The 24706-nt window shown below is 43.2% G+C and overlaps 2 protein-coding genes across 24 annotated transcripts in view; one reads left to right on the forward strand and one right to left on the reverse strand.

Annotated features, from left to right (window-relative positions):
- BLVRA (biliverdin reductase A) overlaps positions 1-14155 on the reverse strand; it is a 46536-nt gene extending 32381 nt beyond the window's left edge. Inside the window, exon 1 of one of the 2 annotated variants that reach the window (XM_007059364.4) lies at positions 14034-14155. The gene's annotated coding sequence lies outside the window, so the exon portion shown is untranslated. Of the gene's footprint in view, positions 1-11662; positions 11730-14033 lie in introns of those variants that run through there. The other variant, XM_043540523.1, reaches the window with a different exon arrangement.
- A 30-nt stretch (positions 14156-14185) lies between these two features.
- LOC102933943 (cytochrome c oxidase assembly factor 1 homolog) overlaps positions 14186-24706 on the forward strand; it is a 133964-nt gene continuing 123443 nt past the window's right edge. For 3 of the 22 annotated variants that reach the window (XM_043540526.1, XM_043540529.1, XM_043540536.1), the window contains exons 1-2: positions 14186-14330; positions 16513-16691. The gene's annotated coding sequence lies outside the window, so the exon portion shown is untranslated. Of the gene's footprint in view, positions 14331-16512; positions 16692-21734; positions 21988-22227; positions 22369-24706 lie in introns of those variants that run through there. The other 19 variants (XM_043540524.1, XM_043540533.1, XM_043540525.1 and 16 more) reach the window with 12 other exon arrangements.

Here is a 24706-nt window from a genome sequence, read left to right on the forward strand (position 1 = left end):
CCTTAAACATACTAACAAAGGGCCAGATCCTCCACTGGTGTAAATCAATGTAGCTCTATTGAAGCCAACAGAACAATGGCAACTTACTTCATATACTTGGCATTGTACTTGAATAGACTGCAGCTAGTCAGAAAGTTGACTTTTTTTAATTTAAAAAAAATCAAATTTAAAATTGTTTTCTGTGAAAACATTCTCACTACTCCAATATAAATTTGTAGGGGAATGAGTTTGCTTTATGTTCTGGCTCAGAGTTAAGGTGAAATGGGTGAGGTGAAATTTTATATGTCAGTGTTATCATTAAGGGAACGTGTATGCACAGAATAAAGCTCATGTGTATCTTATTTCAAAGACTAGGTATCTTAGTCCACCACTTCCCCAGGACACCTAGAAGGAGCAATGGACAATCTTTATCTTCATTAACTTTCATAGAACTAGTAACACTGACAATTGTCAAAGAAAAGTGGGGGGGGGGGGAGGAAGGGGAAAAGGAAAACTATAACAATAGGGGTTATTTAAATCCCTCCCAATTTTAGAACCCCATACAGTTTTCACATTGTTGGCTTACATAAAGCTTTAAGTCTATAAGTCATCTACCAGATGCAGTCTGGTTAGATTACAAATCAGTTTGTTCATTCTGATACATCACTTCTTTATCTATTAGGCTACCCTGAGAAACTAAAGACACTGCCACATGTTAAATCAGCCACAAGAGGGAGCCTTTAGAAGCCATATAAGTAATAGAAAGAACAAGGAGTACTTGTGGCACCTTAGAGACTAACAAATTTATTTGAGCATAAGCTTTCATGGGCTAAAACCCACTTCATCGGATGCATGCAGTGGAAAATACAGTAGGAAGATATATGTGTATATATATACACACACACACACACCATGAAAAAATGGGTGCTGCCATACACACGATAAGGAGAGTAATCAATTAAGATGAGCTATTATCAGCAGGAGAAAAAAACCTTTTGTAGTGATAATCAGGATGGTCCATTTCAAACAGTTGACAAGAAGGTGTGAGTAATAGTAGGGGGAAAATTAGAATGGGGAAATAGTTTTTAGTTAGTGTAATGACTCACCCACTCCCAGTCTTTATTCAAGCCTAAGTTAATTGTATCCAGTTTGCAAATTAATTCCAAGTCAGCAGTCTCTCGTTGGAGTCTGTTTGTGAAGTTTTTTTGTTGTAATATTGTGACTTTTAGGTCTGTAATCGAGTGACCAGGAAAACTGAAGTGTTCTCCGACTGGTTTTTGAATGTTATAATTCTTGACGTCTGATTTGTGTCAATTTATTCTTTTACATAGAGAAAGTCCGGTTTGACCAATGTACATGGTAGAGTTGGCAACGGGCTTTGCTGCAAGGTTAGGTTCCTGGGTTAATGTTTTTGTTGTGTGGTGTCTCCCAAGATCTGTTAGAGTGAGGGATCGCCCTTCAGGATAGGTTGTAGATCCTTGATGATGCACTGGAGAGGTTTTAGTTAGGGGCTGAAGTCAGCCATAAAAATGTTAACATACTGTGGGGCCATGTGGGTATCCATAGCAGTGCTGCTGACTCGAAGGTAACAGAAAGCCACTAGCTGTCACCTTCAGCCCCCAACTAAAACCTCTCCAGCGCATCATCAAGGATCTACAACCTATCCTGAAGGATGATCCCTCACTCTCACAGATCTTCGGAGACAGGCCCGTCCTCGCTTACAGACAGCCCCCCAACCTGAAGCAAATACTCACCAGCAACCACACACCAAAAACACTAACCTAGGAACCTATCCTTGCAACAAAGCCCATTGCCAACTCTGTCCACATACCTATTCAGGGGACACCATCATAGGGCCTAATCACATCAGCCACACTATCAGAGGCTCGTTCACCTGCACATCTACCAGTGTGATACATGCCATCACGTGCCAGCAATGCCCCTCTGCCATGTACTGTATTTTCCACTGCATGCATCCGATGAAGTGGGCTGTAGCCCACAAAAGCTTATGCTCAAATAAATTTGTTAGTCTCTAAGGTGCCACAAGTACTCCTTGTTCTTTTTGCGGATACAGACTAACACGGCTACCACACTGAAATAAATAATAGAGTGAATTAAATATTTCATACATTGATTAAAAAGATACTTAAAAAGTACATTGCTTTCCGTATATCACTCCACATTATATCCACATGCTATTTTTAGGAGGAACAATTTTATATATAAACAGGACACGTTTTCAAAAGCAACCTTTGAATTTGCCTGGGTTAGGTCTGAGCTCTTGAAAATATTTAGACTTGAACAAGAAAACTGCAGTTTTGTATGCAAATCAAGTAGCCAGATAATCTAATTTCCTTATTTGCATGGACAAATCAGAGTTTTGGAGCACCCCAGAATGTGAGCATGAAATTTTGAATACATACACTTACGGGCTAGATTGACACTATTTTGAAAGCATAAAAGATGAAAAAGAAAAATGATTCCATAGTACAGCTATACACTTCCCTGCAGACTAGCATGCTTATCCTGATCAGCAGCCCCATGCAATTACACTACAAAATTGCACCCAGCGAAACAGTTCTAATAATTATCCATCAAGTCTGGTCCTGTAGAGAGTGAACGAGAAATTCTACATTGACTCAAATTATTCCCACAACTTCCAAAATTAAGAACATGAATAAGAAAGAAAGTTGAAAGGAGAACATATTGCAATTCACAAAACACTCCCTTCACTGTACCTACTGACTTCTTTTAAACAATGTTAATATTCTGATAACGATCCCCTACATCCTGGGACAGACTAGGTAAAAGAATTTGGATATTATTTTATGCTATATGTTCATGCTCCTTACTTTTCTTCCCTAAAATGACAGCTCTCTTGTACTATAAGATAGAACATTCTGCACTAATGGTGTAGTGTACTTTTGCTAAAGGTCTGGCACCCTATGAGCCACGTTTTTGCTTAAACTGCAGCCACAAAATTTGTGGGCACATCCATTGTGAGCACAAGACACATATTTGTATGTGAAAATGGACATTTTCTACATGCAACACCAGGTAACTGTAATGCCCAAAGAGGCCCTTATTTGCACAATTACCTGGTTGCATGTACAAATGTCCTCTGACTGGCACAAGGGTGAGTTTTCCATGCACAATATTGAGGGCTAACACATTTTGTTGGTGCTATTATAGGCAGCCAGCTTAGGAAATGTAGCCTAAAGATGATCTATAGCTCTGCTGTTGCAAGGTGATGTACGTCACTCTCTTTTTAAAGGTCTTCTCCAATTTTAACTACGACATTCCCGAAAGAGAGAATGAGAAAGGATAGGAAAAGAGAAAAGTAGTGAATGGGAGCCTTTATGGGGGAGAAGAAATGCTTGGAAATTCTGCTTCCCTGCTGTCTCCATCTAATTCTAGGCAAAGTAAGTGAATATGAATGGAGTGCTTTTAGAGATCATCACATATATTAACCAATTACATAATTTGAACCACTGTGGTTCTGCTACATCCGTTATCTACAGAAGCTTGACCATGTGTGAGAGGACTGAGGCTACATAGTAAGATATCTAAGGCAGGATTCTGTAAAACAGCAATGACCTAAGTACCCACATGCAGTGCATATAATTACAGCACAATATTACAATGTCTCATTTGTGTCTCCCATTGCTAGCAAGTCTAACAAGTAACAATAATTATATACTTATGAAACCTGTTTTGTAAAGGCAGATCTGCGCTGGCCTCATGCCTAGCCGTGATATGCATGACTTAAATAACACAATACAATTTATGTTTGCAGAGCGTGCTTCCAATCCAATATCTCGAATGCTCTGTACAGAGAGTTTGTCATAAGCCAATGAGAAGAAAGATTTTGAATTTTAAAAATGGTGTTTCATGGGGTAAAGCACTGGGCATTGGTTACCCTTGAATATGTGGGGTATTTAATTTTTTTTTTTTAGCTATTAACTAAGTAGTCACAGGTTTGCAGCACTCTCAGCCAGTACAACCTCTTGAGACTCGGCCACCAGGTGTGCCTCCAGTACCAGGCCCGGGTGGCTGCTGTTCCGTGGCGGCAGCCAACAAATGGATCAAAGGGGGCATCGTCATGACTGGGACCCCCCAGGCGTTCCAATGTTGCCACTGAGCAGGTGACTGCCCTGTCTGCCACTGCCTTGCTGCCGGCTCGGATGCCCAATCTCGCCGCTGAGGTTGAGATGATGGGCTGAAGCGGCCCTCAGTTCTGGAGGAGCCCCCCTCTGGAGACCACGGAGGGGCTGTCAAGGCCTGGGTCTGCCTAGAGACCACTGACACCGGAGACCAGTGCCCCACCCAAGGGGACCGGTACCGATGGTGCAGCGAGGGTCTGGCGCTGAGGAGATTGGAGGTGTGAAGGAGATTGTTCCCACGGTGTCCGTGACTGGGACTGGCACCGGGACGACGACCTTCGGGATGGCGATCAGCATTGGTAATAGCAGGACCGGTGTCTCCCTCTCATCGAGCCGTGTAGACACGATGTCCACCACAACCCTGTAGCCGGTGAATGACCGTGAGTCCGCACTAATCTTGATGATGACACTGGCGACCAGCGGTACGGAGGTTGAGAGTGCGCCATCGTCTCGAGGGATTGGTGGCACTCCTCTGCTCCCTCAGCAGCCTTATCGGCTGACTTGCCCTCTTGGGGAGCCTCAGACGAAGCCTGTGGCACTGGCAGTGCTGGTTGCGCAGGTGGAGACCTGTGCTCCTTCGACACCTGGGCTCTTGAAGGCATCGGTGCCGGCAGGGGAGTTGGTCCAGTCCTGCTTGCAGAAGGACCTTTCACCAGGCTGACGTCCCCAACCAGAGAGGGCTGACTGCGGGGCTCCGGGGTAGGCGGACGGTTTGGGACAGGCTCTTTGCTTACTGCTAACTCGCCATTTTTGGTCGGCGCTGGGGAGCCATGCTTCTTAGACCTCTTCTTTGGCACCAGCAACGTAGAGCGGTGTCAGGTGGGCCCCTGGTACCAGTGGTGCACTTCGCACCGATGCTGAGGTGCTGGGCAGAGGGGCGGACTCCATAAGGAGGGCTCTGAGCCTGATGTCACTCTCCTTTTGTGTGCAAGGTGGAAAGTTCTTACAAATCTGCCACCTCTATTTAACGTGCGCTTCCCTCAGGCACTTGAGACAGCTGCTGTGGGGGGTCGCAAGCAGACATAGGCCTGTTACAGGATTCTCAGGGCTTAAAGCCCAGAGACCGGGCCATGCCCCTCTTGGGGCAAAGTCCCTGCTGGGACCTAACTACTACAATAAACAGGTTTCAGAGTAACAGCCGTGTTAGTCTGTATTCGCAAAAAGAAAAGGAGTACTTTTGGCTCCTTAGAGACTAACCAATTTATTTGAGCATAAGCTTTTGTGAGCTACAGCTCACTTCATCGGATGCATACTGTGGAAAGTGTAGAAGATCTTTTTATACACACAAAGCATGAAAAAATACCTCCCCTCACCCCACTCTCCTGCTGGTAATAGCTTATCTAAAGTGATCACTCGCCTTACAATGTGTATGATTGGAAATGGCCCAACTTGATTATCATACACATTGTAAGGAGAGTGATCACTTTAGATAAGCTATTACCAGCAGGAGAGTGGGGTGGGGGGAGGTATTTTTTCATGCTTTGTGTGTATAAAAAGATCTTCTACACTTTCCACAGTATGCATCCGATGAAGTGAGCTGTAGCTCACAAAAGCTTATGCTCAAATAAATTGGTTAGTCTCTACAATAAACAGATACTTAACACAAAAGATAACTATGTACAAAGCCTAAAGGCACGAAGTCCAAGATAAGAAAAATTGCAAGTCCTCCACGAGCAAGGAAAGACGCTCCAACTGACCACCATGGGTGGTAAGAGGGAACTCAGAGAGTGTAGAGCTGGCAACATCTAATATACTAGTGCATGAGCATGGCACTCAAGGGGGCGACACAGCCGGCCCTACGGATACCGCTAAGGCAAAAATCTCCGACGACTGTGCACGTGAGCGTGTGCACACCTACAATGGAGTTGACATAAGCAAGCACTCGAAGAAGAAGAAGTTGTGATACTTTATCAATTATTGAACTTTTAAAATTAGGTCAAAGGTGCTTAGAGCCTCAGACAGAGGGGCTGATTTGCTACCATCCTGCATCTTGTGCAGCCATTTACTTCAGTACAAAGTGGACATAAAGCACTATCAACCTGAAGAAGAGCTCCGTGCGGCTCAAAAGCTTGCCTCTCTCACCAAGAGAAGTTGGTCCAATAAAAGATATTACCTCATCCACCATTTTACACTGGCATAAATCAGGAGTTCTCAAACTGGGGGTCGGGACCCCTCAGAGGGTCATGAGGTTATTACATGGGGGGTTGCGAGCTGTCAGCCTCCACCCTAAAACCTGCTTTCCCTCTAGCATTTATAATGGTGTTATTTATATTAAAAAGTGGTTTTTATTTATAAGGGGGGGTCGCACTCAGAGGCTTGCTATGTGAAAGGGGTCACCAGTACAAAAGTTTCAGAACTACTGGCATACATGATTACATAAGACAAAGAGCAACAGAGAAAGAGGCCCAGGTGCTCTTATTTGAATCAATAAAACCTTCCTCAAGCCTTTTGAGATGCTTTGTCAGAAGGCAGTATAGAAGTGCAAGGTATTATTTAAAGACACAATTGTTTTTGCCAATTAAACTTCTGTTACCTAAAACAAACTACGACCTCTGCAGTCTGCTAATGTTAGCAGCTCTATTACTAAAGCTGACTGACTGACTCATTCAGAGGCATTTCCCATGTCCTTTACTTCTTGTCCTGTAACAGCATGAAAGACATTTCTGCCCCTGCGTCAGCTTTATTTTGCTGTCTCCCTCATTCCTTGTTTGTATCAGGCACGTCTTACAATATAGGCTAAAATTTTTCCCAGACTTCCGGAACAATCGGGTTTCCCCAAGACGAGCTGTAAGGATTTATACCTGTTTAGTTCAGTCCAGCTGTCGGAAAGCCTAACAGCATTTAAAAAAACAAAAAGTAGAACACAGGAGGACAGGACATACATCTCCTTTGTAAACTGCACTTCCCCCCACCTCCTTTTCCCTCCTGTTGGTGGCAGCCATTTCAATGAAAAGCGAGAGCCTTTGTGACAGAGGCTATACGGAAACCCAAAGGAAGAGACTGAACAAGTGAGCAGCCTGGTGTAGCAGGGATTTAAGGGCCAGGCAAAGGAAATGTCGAGTCCATTTCTGTAATGTGGTGACCCTCTGCACTGACTTCACAGGGAGCTGAGGAGATTCAGCAGCTCCCAGGAGTTGATCACCACCTTGCAGGATCAACCCATTCAAGTTTAAAAAGCGATTCACAGTTAAAGGGCCATGCTGGGGGAAAATGTTAAGGTGCCCTGTTCCAGAAACAGTTCTGACAGCCAGGGTCTCCACTCAGGTATGCTCTGGGGAGCACAAAGGGAAGACAACTCTTCCTTCGAAGAGGTGCAGCACATGCTTCCCTAGGTCCTCAGCCCAGTGCAGAAGGAGAAAGACCATGGCAGTGCTGTTTTAGGTACAGCTTCACAGAATCTTGTGCTCAGGGCAGTGAAAGGACCATATTGTCCCCAGCCTCTGAGGAGGGACATTAATGGAAAGGAAGGGATATGGTTCCTGTTCCCCTTGCAAAGTGACAGACCACCAGACACAATCCAGCCCCAACATTATTATTGGGATCATTATAGCAGACGAATATGAAAGCAGACAGATGTTTTTATGGTTTCTTCTTCTAGGCTCTCCTTCTGATATTATCACAAATATTATTATTTTAAAGCAAGCTGGTCATCACCAGGAGTGGCTCAGGAACACCCATCAGAATAACACTATTTTCAAACCACATTCCACTGACTATTCAAGGTGACAACGCTTATTTACTGGCACTTAGCTACTAAGGTTATGGATTCATTAGCAATGCCACCATTACATAGATGGGAATACTTCTTACCTTTGAAAATGCTGTGCTGAGCAGAGCAACAGCAATTTTTCTTTAATATGGAGGATAATAAATGCAAGATATGCTTCCAAACATGATTATTGGTTACTTACCGCTATTTAAGAAGGTTACAGATACAAATGAATAATGCCTTAAAGCCAAAATTTTCAACAGTGGCCAGAGCTATTGGCTATCTCAATGTTTGGATGAGACAGTTTAGAGCGGATTTTTGGATGTGCTGTGTTCGTGAGGTCTTCAGTTGGAGTTTTGGACGCTCCAACACTTTTGAAAGTCAGGCCCACGGTGCCTTGAGTTGGGTGCCTAAGTACTGAGGCACACAAAATCTGTGGCCACCTCTGAAAATGTGATTGTAAATAATATGAACATTGAAAACTGAGCTCAAACAAATGCATGCAACCCTACAGCACTTACAATCTGTGGCTTCAAACCATGTTAAAACTTCCATACCAGCCGAGTTGTGTAACTCTATTTGTGGCATTCAAACTCCTGGTGCATTTCCCAAAAATACAAGTAATGTGGCACCACTGGCATGTTTAGAGACCTACACAACTGACCGGAGAGTCATATTAGCATTTAAAAAAAAAAAAAAACAACCTGACCTACAGCAATTTAACAGTCTGGCTGAGCTCCTGAACAAAACACTCTATACCAAATGCTACCAAATCTTTATTCATAGTAGATAAACAAATGTACAGATTATGGGCCAAATCATTCTTGACTTACTCACACAAATAGGTTCACTGAGAACAATGGGACTACTCAGGAGAGTAAGACATACAGAATTTGGTTCTCTTTGAATGGAAACTCATCAAAAGGGTTATGCTACTGGAGTAAGAGAGCGGACAATACTGTGGTAACCACTTGGGTACCATTGGAAGTTTGCATATTCTAACACAGAACACATTATTCTGTAGCCCTGATCTTTCCCCCTCATTCACCCCTTTCTATGCTTTGCTGGAGTGCCAACGCAGAATCTTTTAGTCTGAGTAGCAATAATCTACCCACCGGGTCATAGTCTGCTCAGGTGTTAAGATCATATGAATGTTATTCACATGCTAATGTTCAAAAGAGCCTGGGAACAATTATAACAGTTTAACAAAAGCATGGTGCATAGAAAGTCCTGATTCTCTATTCAAATAGAAAAAAATTTATTTATTCCACAGCTATGCATTTCTAGAATTTGGGTGCCTGGGGCAACCAAATTAAAATTCTGGAGCTCTTGGTTTTCACGGTTTTCCTGGACCATGCTTGGTGTATACATCACTACTGTCTAGTTTCTGAGCTCTTTGTGGACGAGAGTTTGTATTTATACTTGTCTGTAAAGTGCCTTACATACTTCTGGCACTCTAGAAGTAATTAATAAGGGCACAGAGGTGATGATTTAATTAGCCTTTTCCGTCTCTAATTTCTATGAACCTGTGATTTAATTCGTATGAAAAGTCTGTTCTCTACATATTGACATGTGCCCTTAAGAGTAAGCATACAAAAGAATTCTGCTGATTCATAAAGACATATTGTTCACTCTTTCAGCTAAGTGGGCAGTGAGCACTCCGGAGAAATGTCAACAACTTAGCTTGATGAAAAGTAAAAGACCAAACCAGAGTGGTTTCTAAATGCACCACCAAATGCCAAATTAAAAGTCCTCCAATCCTATTCCTGAATTGCTATGTCCTACTGGCAGAGGTGCAGACTTTTTAACGTGCCAGGGGGTGCTCCCCCTGTCTCTGCCCCAGGCCCCACCCCCACTTCGAAGGGCCCATCCCAACCTTGCCTCTTTCTGAGCCTCCTGCACGTCAGGGAATAGCTGATTGCAGCGGGCTGGGGGAGCTGATCGGCGGGGCCACCGGAGGGGAGCTGATAGTGGGGCTGCCGGTGGGTGCTAAGCACCCACAATTTTTTCCCCATGAGTGCTCCAGCCATGAAGCACCCACGGAATCGGTGCCTATGCCTACTGGAGTCAGTGGAAAACCGTTTAAATACCAGAATAATGGCAGTACTAAGGCTTTGATCCTGTAACTTGATCCGTGCACCAGATGCCTGTGTGGAGCCCCTTCATCTTCAGTGGACCAGCTTGGAGGACTGGGGCCTATGTTTGTCCATAAAGCACCTTATATCCTGCCCCGCAACTTTAGCTCAGCTGTTGTTACTCTAGGTTTCTTGGTTTTAGAGTAGCAGCCGTGTTAGTCTGTATTCGCAAAAAGAAAAGGAGTACTTGTGGCACCTTAGAGACTAACCAATTTATCTGAGCATAAGCTTTCGTGAGCTACAGCTCACTTCATCAGTGAGCTGTAGCTCACGAAAGCTTATGCTCAAATAAATTGGTTAGTCTCTAAGGTGCCACAAGTCCTCCTTTTCTTTTTTAGGTTTCTTGGGTTTTCCTTCCTTCTTTAACAATCTTATATTCTCCCCTACAGCTTTTCATCCGGGGGGAGAGGGGGAGGGAAGAGAGGGAGGAGGAAGAGAACAGCAGGAACAAAAATAAAACCCTTATGAGGAAAGGAAGGGATTACTGAAAAGTGAAAACAGCAGCTAAAGACAGGTTTCAGAGTAGCTGAGCCAAGAAGTGGTAAAGGACAGGGTTCTTTACAGACAAGTGCAACCCTTAATGTGGAGCTTAATGTGTAGTTACCATGGTAACAGGCACATTAAACATGCCTTAGGTTGGCTGAACTATTTGGTTAAAACATATTTAAAAATAGAAATTCCCTTCCCTGTGTTCTTACAAAAACAAATTTTTAAAATCTAATTTATTCTTCATTATGTTTGCCTTTTTTTAAAATTTCATTCCACTCAAAAAATGAGACCAGACAGGTCAGTTTCATATTTTTTCTACAAAACTCATTACAAATAAATTGTAAATGTGGGGCCTTAACGCTTGACAACATGCCTTGGAATTTAAGGCTTGATCCTTAATTGCTAAATAATAAGCTCTTAATTGCCTTAGGTCTCCTAAGCTACAGTGGAACACACATATCTGCAATATGCAATTTTGAAAGTAGTAATTAACAGGAAGATAAGCAGAAAAGGTAAGTAAAAGAGAAAATGAAAGAAAAGAGATTCTTCTTTGTGGTTGCATGCAGTGTGCTCTGCCCCTCCTCTAGGAATAGCATTTACCAAAACAATTCCCTACTGAAGCCTCCTGTTGATTCCAAACATTCTCTGGATTCATTTCTTAAAGAAGCTACTTGGGCTGGTCTAGGAAAAAGAAATCAATTTGGAAACCAATCACATGTGAACATGAACAGGGAAAGTTCCCAAACAGACTTGCTCTCAAGTGGAAAGGAAGTTTCCCTGTCCCAAAGTAAGGGTAATTTTAAGGGTAAATTAATAAATATTATAGGCAGTGATGCCTATGGTTAAGGTTGCCTGCCTCTTCACATTATAAGATCCTGTTTGCAGTTGCTTACAACCTAAATCATTTGGGCTAAAACTTTCTGTGCTGGGTGTTTGCCTCAGGTGGAGTCTTTCAGGGAAGTTTTCAGCTAAAATACTTCAGCCAGTTCCAGGAAGGTAGTTAGGGAAAAATACATTGTTCTGCCCATGTTAAAAAACGAACAACAACTCATACAACTATTATGTTGAGAAGCTCTAGCACCCTGGCACTCTACACCAGTGATTCTCAACCTATTTGCCATCGTGAGCCACATACATAGCTCTCTATATGTTATGTGGCCACATCCACACAATATATATATACTTACCTGTATGGCCCTGAGGCTGTCACATGGGCCGCAGCTGTGTGCTGATTGGGCCGCAAGTTGAGAACCACTGCTCTACACATGTCAAAGAGTTACATAGTTAGGGCACTACCAAATTCGTGGCCATGAAAAACGTGCCACGGACAGTGAAATCTGGTCTTTTGTGTGCTTTTACCCTACACTACACAGATTTCATGGGGGAGACCAGTATTTCTCAAATTGGGGGTCCTGCATCAAAAGAGTTGCGGGGGAGGGGGGAATCACAAGGTTATTTTAGGGGGGTTGCAGTATTGCCACTCTTACTTCTGTGCTGCTGCCTTCAGAGCTGAGTGGCTGAGATCCCAGCTCTGCAGACAGCAGCGCCGAAGTAAGGGTGGAAATACCACACCTTGCCATCCTTACTTTGGTGCTGCTGCTAGTGATGGCGCTGTCTTCACAGCTGGGATCTCGGCCAGCAGCCACTGCTCTCCAGCTGCCCAGCTCTGAAGGCAGCACCATCGCCAGCAGCCGTGCAGAAGTAAGGGTAGCAGTACCTTGACCCCCCGCCCAGCTATGTGGGTTATAACTTTATATTCCTGATGTGTGAAATAAAGAGTCAATTTATTTCCTCTTTCCACCATATTTATCTGAACACACCAAAAAGATATGCAAACCCATATTTATTGACCTTGGCATTTGTGCTGTTCAGTGTTAGCATCTGTAACACAGAAACAGGACAGGGCACCTGCAATGCCCACTGGCTCTCCTGGCATCAGGATATTAATCTGGCACTAAATGAGGTGAGCTAGTGCAGTAGTGCAGCAAGTTTCATATTTTAGTGCTGTCTTCTGCCTTTCTTTCCTGTTGACAATCTGTTCAATGAGCTACTGGCCCTAGTTGATACTAATCAGCTATCTAGTTTTGGACAACTGCTAAGATAAAGCGCAGAGTTATCTAGTTTGGCCCTTGGGATACTTCACCACGGCTCTCAGTCTCTGTGTTTCCTGCCTCTAAAGAGGCAACAAGCCAAAATCAAAATTCTGAATATAACACCTACATAACCAGAGAAAGTAAAGACTTTTCCTCGATTTCTTCCAAAGGTAGTCCAGAAAAAAATAATTTAGGCCTCAGTCCTGCAAAACTGTGCACGCAAGTAATCTCTCTGAAGTCAGTGGGACTCACTACTCTTGTGTGTAAGCACTTGAAGGGGCAGGGCCTGACACCGTAACCTGGGATGGATGTTGGTGGTGGTGAACGCACACCCTGGGAGGGGATGTACCACCGCTCTCAATTTAAATAGAAAGGAGAAGCAAAGCGGCACATTTTTCGATAATTGAGTTATTTAAATCTGATTTGTATTAAGTCTTTGAATTTTAGCCATTTAATGTATTTTTTAAAAAAGAGGAGGCAGGTCTTGCGACTAAAGCATAGGACTGAGAACTAGGTCTGTATTCAGTTACTGACTCTGTTAAAGACTTCCCATGTGATGTCAAGCCTGGTATTTAATGACTCTGAGCCTCACTTTCTCCCTGTGAGAACTGGGGAGGTGCCTTAACACACACGTGTTGTAAACCTTCATTTCTTACTGTTTGGTGGCATACTTTGAGATTATTGAGCAAAAGGGTGAACCAACGTGCATATTCTTTCTACATTCCACTGAAGTTTGAGAATGTAATAAAAGAACCACACTTCCCAATGCTAGACGGCTTTTTCAGCTGACCATCTCCCAGCGCTTCACAAAATAAGTTAAGCCTCACAAGACTTAGGGTAGGAGTATTATCCCCATTTTACATATGGGGATAATAGGATAAGTAGGGAGGCAGTAAGGTTAATTTGTCAAATTTTGAGATATGCTAAGCACCTGCAGCTGCCTCTGACTTCAAGGGATTTCTGGGAGCTCAGCAACGCTATGGCCAAGGTCAGATGCTACTAAGGGGAATAGAATCCAGAAAACTTGACTCACCACAGCCTTCTAACTCCTAAACCACACTCCACTCCTTCTGTATGGTGCACTCTTTTAAACTACCAACATGGAAAGATAATATTCCTTTCCACTTCCAGAGGGCACTGGATCTCACAGTTTTTCCAACCAAGCTCACTCCCCATCCCCACCCTTTTTAAAATTAGTTTTTGTTTTCTGGTTTCATTTTTGCAGGGTGCATGAGGATTACAAAATCAATAAGCAGCATGAGCTACTGGAATAGCCTCCTATCCTCCCATCCAAAACCCCAAACCTGGAACTCTACATGGTGGCAATGGCAAACAATTTTGGGGAGGGTGGAGGGACAGCGTAATCAACCAGCAACAACCCCCAGCATCCTAATGATGTTAATGGGGCTGAATGAACGCTGCCACCCTCTTTAGCTAACCGAGGAGGGAAGAGATCTTTGCTTACCCCTCTGCAGTGCCCCGCAGATCCTGCTTACACAACGAACTCTCAGCTCATCAATGTGCTGCTCTCACTCTCACTCTCCCCTTACACAACTCCTGCTGCCAGCGAGGCGCCGCCCCCTTTCCCAGGCGTCTGATAGAAGCAAGGGCGGGCTGAAAGGGCGAAGCGAAAGGGTATCATGTTGGCTAGGGGTCAGGGAAGGAGAAATCGGTCCGGAATGGGGACAAGCGGAATCCCTTCAGCAGGGGCTGCTGGAAACCGCTGCGCTCCGTGACTCCTTTAAGTTGTAGAGGAGACAGGGTGAGCAAGGGGAAAGCACGTGGGGGGTGCAGCTGATGGGGCCGAAGGAAATGGGAGCATGAGCAAGCCCTGCCCAGCCTAGGCTGGCACATCCTCCCGCTCGACTGAGCAAACTCAACCCTGCCCTGTAATGTATGGGCAGGCACCTTCCACAGGAACCCGTGCAAAGCCAGCTGAGCCCTGCAATGCCTGGCCCAGGCGGGCACACACTCCAGTAGCCTGTGGCAAGCCCAGCTCTGCAATGCCTCACTCAGTCTGCATCTGCAGAACCTGTGCTTGCCCACCCCAGACAGTGGTGCCAGTCCACCGGCACCTGAGCCAAGCCAGCAGTGCTATTGCTGGGATGTCACAACCTATGAAACTGCAAACCCAGTTCAGCCTAGCTCTGCCTGGCTCAGGCTGGCATGTTCCACAGAAACCTATTCCTAGGATAGGCATGGGATAGGTGGGACACAACCTCTCATTATAACGAGATGCGGGAGGGAAGACTTTACTTCTCTTTTCTTTCCTTTTCTACGGAAACTGCTTCTCATCCACCATCAGCTGTCCCTCACATTCCTACTGTCACCCTCCCCTCACCAACCGGCCTCTCATTTCTTTTCTGCTGAGTTAACTCAAATGTTGCCCTCATCCTGTCTACACACAATTAAAGCCTCTCATCTGAGTTTATTGGTCCTTTCAACCCCCGCCGGCCTGGGGCTGTAGGCTAATGCCCAGCTGCTGCTTTCACTGGGGCTAGTAACCCACCCACTTTGCACTGAGGATCCAGGCTAAATGTCAGATGGCTATAAAAGCTCCAAATGCCAAACACCAATAGTTGGATTCTAAATGCCATGGAACTTCCTGAGTTCAACAGTCTATTCTCTGCTTCTTCTGAATGGTTTTCATGTTTTGTATTAATATTTACAGGACTACATGGGCCCTTAGGCCCAGATCCTCAAAGTATTTAGGCACCCAACTCTGAAATCAATGGAATTTAGGTGCCTAAATACTTTTGAGGATCTGAACCATGACTACAGAGTTTTAGCTAAGGGCCAAATTCTGTTCCTGTTAACCCCAGTGTCCAGTAACTCCACATAAGTTAGTGGAAGCAGTAGAGGTAATGTACTTTGAGTTTCTCCATGCGCTCAGAAATGTGATTGCAACTTTAGTTTCCTGAAGGACTGTGTTTTGAAATCATGCAGGAGGGATCAGGGACCATTTTAATGCTCAAAAGAGCATGATAAACTTGCCTTCTTTTCTACTTCTCCTTTTTTATCTTTTCTTACCAGAGACTAGTTGGGCCTCCCTTATCTCTTCTGCCAGCTAAGCTTTAAATGTGCTCTTCTGGAGCCATGCCTTCTAAACCACTTAACTCAGGCAAAACTCCCTTTGTATAAAGGGGGCCTGGTCTAAACAGTTTTTGTAGTGATATGCTGGTTAGGGTGTGATATTTTTTTCTGGAGCTAGTTAAACCAATACAACTCCTAGTGTCAGTGCAGTTATATCAATATGTAGGTGCCCTATACCAGTATAACTTATTCCCATTTCTATACCGAAATAAGCCATGCTTATTTGAGCACCTTTTATATCAGTATAACGGTGTCCAAACTAGGGGGATTGTATAACTAACTCTACCAGTATTGTTAAAGAAGTGCAACTTTGTGCATAGACAAGCTCAAGAGTTTCAGGCTCTCATCCATTGTCTGTGATCGAGCAGAGGACCAGTTTCCAATAGGACGGATTATCTCCAGCTCTTTCCAGCCCTCATGCATTTTTCATTGTTTTCTGTCTCATTGGTTTGTCTTTTTTCTTGTTCTCCTGGCTTTCTTGTTCTTCTCCTCCCACTCACTGTTCCCTTTCCTTTCCCTCCAAGCCCTGTGGGTGTTGTAAGTCCTTGCAAGCCTCAGGTGTGTTAATCAACTCTCTGGCAGTAACTAGTGACCCTCTCATTCTGTGATACCCTCTGTCTGCAACAACAGAGTAGTATTGTAAAAAGCTGTGTGATCACTATTGAAGTGATTAGGATTTGACTGGTTTCAGAGTAACAGCCGTGTTAGTCTGTATTCGCAAAAAGAAAAGGAGTACTTGTGGCACCTTAGAGACTAACCAATTTATTTGAGCATGAGCTTTGGTTAGTCTCTAAGGTGCCACAAGTACTCCTTTTCTTTTAGGATTTGACTGACACCTGCAATCCTTGCAGGGCCTGCAGTTTAGGTTACAGCTGTTGGAGGCCTCTCAATGGAGAAAACTTGTCATCATGTCCTAGAGATGTCAACAAGCTGTCAAACACAGGTACCATTAAACTAAATAGAACACCACACCAGAAACAGAAGTTACAACTGAAATATATAACAAGAATTCGGCAACCAGCTATATGAGGTAAGAAAGTGGCTCTGTAAGAAGAGTTTAAAAATACTTGAATCACTTAGTAAACAGCCTGGTGGCAATTACAATTATGTGACAAAGATCTAAAAATGCATGATGCAATAAGTAGTAGCAAGGGAGGATGCTTGGAAATGTCTGGAGTAGTAGTCATCTTACTTCAGAAAAATAAAGCTTGTTGCCACCTCAGATTCATGATTTCACAAGCCTCCTCTACAGTAATTAGAACACCACAGTCTAAATTCTGATCAGACTGTAAAAGTTGCTTCATAGTTACAGTGGTGAAACAGATAAAGATAAATTTGGATTTAAAACATGGATGGCAAAGGGTAGAGATAAATAAGGCAGACATTCTTGCAGACATTTTTGCACCTGCTTAACTTGACTATTGTAAACAGTCTTATTGACGTCAAACATTCATAGGAGTAAAGTTAAGTACTGTAAGTGCATAAATGTATGTGGGATAGGCACTTACGATTGGATCTGAACCTTCATTTGGAATTTAATGGTCTCTTTGGAGATTTGAAAAAGTTTGGAGATCTTTTGTTAAAAAGAAGATTCCCCTTGTAGCAGGGTCACTAGTTCCTAAGTGCCCCTTTTTGGCCCGGAGTTACTCTGCAGCACCCTGCCTCACTTTCCATTTCTGCTCAGGGCCCCTTGAAGAGCTCACGCAGTCTAGATATTTGAAACATTCCCTTCTGGGGTCCAATACATGAAATCCTGAACATCCCTTTCTCAAGATGGGGCCAGATCCTCCTCCCTGAGGGTCTGTCTCCTTCCTTAGTGCTTCTCACAACTGAAGGAGCCCAAGCTAATTGTTTCACAGGTGGGGCTGTGGTCCTATATCCTCCTAAAAGGGCCAGCCACTCTGTGATGTTCCCATTTTTGCATGTTTCTGGTTCTGGGAGTTCTGGCCAGGAAAAGTAACAAAATACCGTGGAAACACCTGTTCTCAGGAGTTTTTGAGATCTGTTTAGACTTAGGAAGTTCTGATACTTTTTAAATACTTGTCTGAACAGACTTGGTCCTAGGTTTAAAATGCTCGCTTTGAAATGAAGGATTGTTGTATGTACTCCGTTACTTTTTCTACATGTGAGTGTAATATATTTTACTGTACCTATTTTGCATAAAGGCCAGAACCAGCCACTAGTGAAGAATATGGTTACCCACTTATTTAAGGGCCTATAAGGACCTCCTCTGTTGGTTTCCAGATGTAGTTCAATACATTCATTTTAATCTATGAAGCCCTACATATTTGGGATTTGGCTACTTAAAAACGGTATCTTCTTTTATGTGCCACGATGACAGCAGATATTAATGAAGATCCCTTGATGGACCTTAGAATTGGACATCCAAAGGCTGGTAGTTGTCATGATATATGGAATCACAGTTTGGTTAAACAGGAGGCAGTTATTAAAGCCATAACTGGAACTCAAACTGTGCGTTTGTCTTTGTCTCCCTTGTCTTGTTTAGCAGAGATTAAATCCTGACTGGAAGTCTGTATTTGCTCACAGAGACAAGCAGTTTCCCACAGGCCCAGATCCACTTAAGTGTTGTGACACACAGTGTCACAATGCCTATTTAGAAAATCACAGGAACAACGTTGCTATCCACAAAGCCTGAGTTAGGTGCCTAGGCTCCCTCTACAATGGATGGGGAGAGATAGGCACCTTAAAATAAGATCCACAAAAGCCAGTGCCCTAAACAAGGAGCTGTCCAAGCTAGCCAGTGGGAAATGCCAATGAGAAGGGCGTGCCCTGAGCCCCACCCCTGTCACAGAGCTGGGCACCTAAGCCCAGGCTCCCTCCTTTTGCCTGTGACTCACAGCCAGGAATCTCTTTCCTGAAGTCAGATGGTTTAGGTGCCTAAGTTATTTCTTATGGGAAGGCAAGAAGCGCCTCTCTCACACCACACCAAATAACTACAGGAGGAGGAGGAGGAGAGTGCTGCCACCAGCACCCACCGTATAACATTTAGTCCAATTGTTACATTACTTGCCTAGGATGGGGAAGACCTAGGTTCAATTCCCCCCTTTGCCTGAGGTGGGAGAAATGATTTGAACAGGGGGTCTCCCACGTCTCAGAAATGTGCACTAACCCTTGAGCTATGGAATAGTCTAATCAAATGTGGCACTCCCCCAGTCTCTCCCCTTAAAGCTCTTCTAGTTTGGATTAAATACTTAAAGAGTCATTGGGCCAGAGTGAGAGAACATGCAAGAGAAAGACTTATACTATAGGTGGGTGATTAGGACACCCATTCCCACAGAAGTCCCCCTGCTCCAATGATTTATCCAAAGTGGAATCACCTCTTCCTCCTCCTGTGGAAGGATTTTGAAAGGCACCTACTGTGGTAGGCATGTTCTGAGCATGCCTACTAGATCGAGCCTAGCAAGGAAGATAGGTATTTGCCTGACTGTCTTTCCTCCTGTTCATGGATAATGTTAGAGCTTAGGTGGGAGATGTGTGTTTAGGTGGCTTGAGCAAGACAGCAGAACACACGCCAAAAGGCAGACACTTAGGCACGCAGAGAACTTTTACACTGGAAATGTAGGCATCGAATGAGGAGTCTTCAGTGTTAGCCAGCAGCTGAGCAGGAGCTTTGTGAATTGTAGTAGAGCCTAAAGCTGGGACTTATGTGCCTAAGTAACTTTGTGGATCTGGGCCACAGTGGCTGAATACCATACTGCAAGTAAACACCATTACAAGTAGCAGGTGATCTCTATGGAGGGTTCTTGGACTACTGAATTGTCTCCTGCTATTCTGTTGACCTTCAGGGCAGTTTAATTTTATTTAAACTCTGCATCTCTGGCAGAGGGACAGTGAGTATGCAGAGAGACTCTTTATTTATATTCTTATAGTGTTTTTTTAAAGCTATGAACAGGCAGTCAGAGGCCCGACATCTAACATTAACCTGCTTTTAAAAGAATTTGTTTGTTGAAATACAATAAAATGCACAGCTCAGGCAGCTGTGCAATACTGAACAACTGAGTAGGTTGCAGTACCAGATAAAACTGGAGATTGTGTGTGTGTATATGTATATAATTCTGTTTATATAATCAGTTTTATATTTTTCCAGTATATATATATGAAGTTTAAGTGTCATTCAATAATTATTACTGCAAACATTCAAGACTGCCACTACTGAATTTGGGTTTAAGCATGCAACATCAACAAATATAGCACAAAAGACCATCTGAAAACAAATGCCAATCTATGTAGCGGGGGGCTTACTCTCCTCTCACTCACACTAGTTTTATATTGATGTAAAGCCACAGATTTTAACTGTTACACTCCTGAATTACACTGGTATAAGTAGGAAATCAAAAACATTCTGTAACTGTGGCTTATATACGTAGTATGTAAACATTGATTAATGCTGGAACGCAAGTAGAAAACCAGCAGGCTGAGGGCCTGTAAGGTGGCTTAGGATAACTAATCAAGACCTAGGCTGAGGCTTGACATGAGCAATGATAGGCATGTGATGTCAAAACCAAAAGATAAAGTGCAGTAAGCCAGCTGACTGGTATGAAGTAAGAGACTGCAAAAATGGGTTATAAGTATTTTTAAGGAATTTGTGTAACTGAAATTTACAAGTATTAACTGCAGTAATGCTATAGAAACTGATTAAGGTGACCAGACAGAAATGTGAAAAATCAGGACGGGGGTAGGGGGTAATAGGAGCCTATATAAGAAAAAAACCCCAAAATCGGGACTGTCCTATAAAATCAGGACATCTGGTCACCCTAAAACTGATTGGTGTCAATGCTAATGATTGTGACATAAATGCATAAATGTACCTATCAAAGTGGGGAACCTAAACAAAGTGGGGTATGGAAGTTCAAATAAGGAAAAGGGGCTCAAACCCATTATGAATATGCATAAGATGAAGTGGGCATTAGCGAAACATAATATAAAAGATGTTCTCTGGCCTAACTATGGTGAGAGACACCATGGCAATGTCCACCTACTGTCTCTCTGGTATTGCCACAAAGAATGGTGTGAGTAGTTTGGTATTGTTTCTATCTTCTTTGCCAGATGGCAATGTGTGTTACTGTTTAGCTGGCTAATAAAGGGTTTAATCACAGAAAGAGCAGTAATTTGTGTTTGTTCCATTTGTGCACCTTTAGGTCCTCAGTTTGGTTACAAGCTCTCTACTGTAGCCAACCAAGCGGCTGACCCCTCAAAAACCACTGTATTATAATGTATATCTAACCCTGCGAGATCAATAGATTAGGCTACATAACCTATATATCTCCTTGCTTTTTGAGCTGATGGAAGGAAAAGAGAATAAGTAGGAGCCCAGTATCGCTACATATATTATGTCATCTCAGTTTGCACCTACTGTCAATTTTTCTTCACTTGTCAAGTTTCAGTTTTTAAAAAGATAGGTTAGTCGTTTAGAAGTCCCAAAAGAAATATGGGAAGATACAAAGCCCAGAATTGGTTAACTTTCCAGAATTAATTCTTCTGACTGCAGGGTTTTTAATTGCAACAGATTGGGGGTTCCTATGTACACTGAACTCTGTCCAGAAATTCCAAAAATATGTTGAATATCTCAGCCTAACCCAATAAACCTAAAAACTAACCCAATAAAATCCATACCATAAATGCACTGTTACGGAATCTAGTCACCATGTATTGTGTGGTTGTTCTCTCATGCTGTGACAATAATTTGACTGAGGGGGAGTTTAAAAACACAGGAGGAGATTGCTTCAAAGGAGACATTTATCTACACAGTACAATCTTCTCCCCTCCTCCCTAAGCAGAGAGAGCCTGCCATGCACACAGCAAAATCCTTCTCCGTCTAACTCATCGCTAAAGATAGGGAACAGACTGACAGACGTATACCAAAATCTCATCCCATCCCCAGGGCAGACACTATAACACGGGGAGGGGGGGATCCCACCTTCAGTCTCAGGGGGGGTGAGACAGACACAGCAAAAATTCCCATCTCGTGCCTAGAATGGAGAGGGGCTGTGACTAAGCAAAGCCCCTTCGCCCTCCACGTGGAGTTTTAAAGGTTCACACCCCCCCCCCCCCCCCGGACGGCTCGCGCTCCTTCCCCAGCAGCTTGGAGGCTGGGTGAGCCGCAGCCGGCGGTTCTGTACCGCGGCTCCCTTCCCAGGCTGAGTCCAGCAGGCTGCAAAGTGCCCCCAGCCGCTTGCCTGTGCGTCCTGCAGCGGAGCCCCACCAATAAAGTTACTGTTTATGCTGCCCAGTTACAATATGGCGGCTCCCATGGAGGAAGCGTGAATCTCTCCTGCCTGCTTCGGCTTCCTGCTGCAGTCGCGCCTGTAAGTCGCAGAGCAGCCCCCCCGGGTCACACAGCGTCTGAGGCACGCGAGTGCATGGGGGGGCTCTTCCTTTCGGGGCGGGGGGAGGACTAACCCCTGGAGCAAGGAGGCTTTTGGGGACTCCTCCTGAGTGGAGTGGGGCTTGCCCACTCGCCATGCTGGTCGCCCGCGTGTATACAGGGAGGAAGCGGCGCGAGCGGTGAGGTCTGGTTTGAGTGTGATGTATCCGTTTTAAAACAGGTTGAATCCGTGCGTCTGGAGGCAGCGCAGAGCTGCTGCTGACCGAGACTCTAGGTTGATGGGAGGAACAGAGAGTCTTACTTACACACACACACACGCAGACTGCTGAGTCCCAGGTTGCGGGGACAATCTGAACGAGGGGTAGGTCTGGACAAATGAGTCAATATCTTTCTGAGACACACAGCCAAATCTTTGCTTCCCCCACTGGGAGAGGGATTAGCTCTGCCAAAAGGAAGGGAGGCTCTCCTCCCAAATCTGTGAGATCTGGCACTTCTCTGTTGGGGATTAAGGCAGTGTCTTTCCCCAATTCATTGGTAAGAGTCAGTTGTGCATAGCACTTTTCACTCGCTAGAAATCTCCCTCCTTCAGATTGCCCCTGCACTTTAAGACCAGCATTAGGTGTGTAAAATTATGAGACAGGCTGAACTCCTTACTCACTTTCATTACCCCCACCCCCAATGCATTATATTGATTCTTTCCCTCTCATTTAATTATGTTTTAAATTTAAATATTGAGAAAATATTAATTAAAAGTTGTGGTGTTTACCTGTGCTCATGCTGCTTTTTAGTCTCGTTCATACTAGTAAATGCTGAAATACTTAATTTAAAAATGAAAGTGAAAAGTATTTAAGGGCTTACAGCAATGTGAATGGGAAGTGTGTTGTTCCTAAATGGAGATTTGTTTGTTGCATTAAGAGGAAAACCTTGGCATTGTTCAAGAGAAATTAAGCTTTTTATAAAAAGGTGATTATTAAAAAAAAAAGATGGTAAATTGTGATAATTTAACTGGGATATAGAAGTGGCATCAAAATAGGAAACGTAATTGTAATAGAAGAGTCCTACGTTCCCTAGAAGCAATTAGTCTAGCATTTTGAGAGCATAAGGCAGTACAATAATTTTTTTTAAAGTAATTCAAGATTAAGGTTCCCAGGACAATCTTAATTTTTTTTTTTTTAAAAAAGAAACCTTGCTTATGGTGTTGATTTTTAGAAGGTAACTATTAAGCAAAAAAACCTATCACGCTATGGTCATTTGTTAAATTAAAAATGGATACCCAAGGAACCAAAAATACTGAAGTGGGCATAAAGGTCCAAATCTCACACAAGTTTTACACTGTTGTAACTTCACTGATTTTATTGTAATGGCTCCTGATTTACAGTGGTGTGGGTGGAGATTCAGGGTCTTGGAATATATTTTTCTGTTATATTGTGAAAATGATTTTCTTTCTGAAAATTTCCAGTGAAAAATGGGGAGAATGACTGTTTAATTTGATCCACCTCATTATAAACCCCAGTGTGACCACTAGAGGGGGATTTCTACTGCCAATCCAAAACTGACCATTTTTATGCTGCAAGTTTAATCTTTTAAAGCCTGGTATACATCATACGTAAGCTACTACAATGTCCATGCTTAGGTGCAAAGGATTACTTCCTTTCTTCCTAACCTATTGAGTCTTTTCTTTCTCTTGCTGTTGCTCCTCCCCATTTTAACTTTAAAATCTCTCAAAAGCAAAGCTATGTTTTCACGTCATACATGGTGGTGACACAGAAACATGAAAACCCCCTGCATTTTTCTCTTATGTGCATTTTAAGAAAAAAACCTTTCCCATTGTTTAGCTTCTTCTGCTTTGCTTTTTCTGTTTTATTTACTTGTTTAGTGTACATATTGCTTGTTCAATGATCACAGCATGTTATTTTTCTAGTGGGTTTTTTGATAAATACTAATTTCAGCTTTTAAAATCTGTCACATTACATTAACCTAGTACAGTAACAGCTTAAATGGTTGCATTTATTTCCTAACTGGAAATCCTCTTGAGATATCTATGTATGTATAGATGGAGGTGAAAAGGTTAGAGGAGCTTAATAAATTTCATTTTTTTGGTTAGACAAACTCTTTTTTGAAATATTGTGTATTAAAAGAAATAAATGTGGAAGATAGAGATAAGAAGCTTTCAGGATTAGAAGCAAAATAAAACCCTTCATCAGAATTTATAGCTTTTTCTAATTTCCTGTTGCAGTGCTGGAGTTGCTCAAAGAGGTTGCATGGGTAATTACTGTATGTATTATTTCATAATTCATATCCCTCTCTAGAAGCAGAACATGTCATTTTAACAGAGTACTTCACCATTTATATTAAATAAGTCTGTGATTTATATCTAGGAATGTCAGTTAGAATGGCCTAGAAATAGATGTTAGCAGCAGCCTTCAGGAGTCCATGGTAATCATCCAGTGGATGACAAAGCAAAAGATGTACAAACAGCAAAATAACATTTGTAACTTTAAGAACAAAAAAAGCCAACAACCAAAACAAAACCTCATTATCGGAGGAGCAAATATTAAATCATCTATGGCAGGGGTTCTCAATCTTTTTCTTTCTGAGGGCTCCCCACCTCATGCTATAAAAAGTCCATGGCCCAGCTGTGCCCCAACAATTGTTTTTCTGCATATAAAATCCAGGGCTGGTGTTAGGGGGTAGCCAGC

This window comes from Chelonia mydas, chromosome 2 (assembly GCF_015237465.2).
Source record: "Chelonia mydas isolate rCheMyd1 chromosome 2, rCheMyd1.pri.v2, whole genome shotgun sequence".
Lineage (NCBI taxonomy): Eukaryota > Metazoa > Chordata > Testudines > Cheloniidae > Chelonia > Chelonia mydas.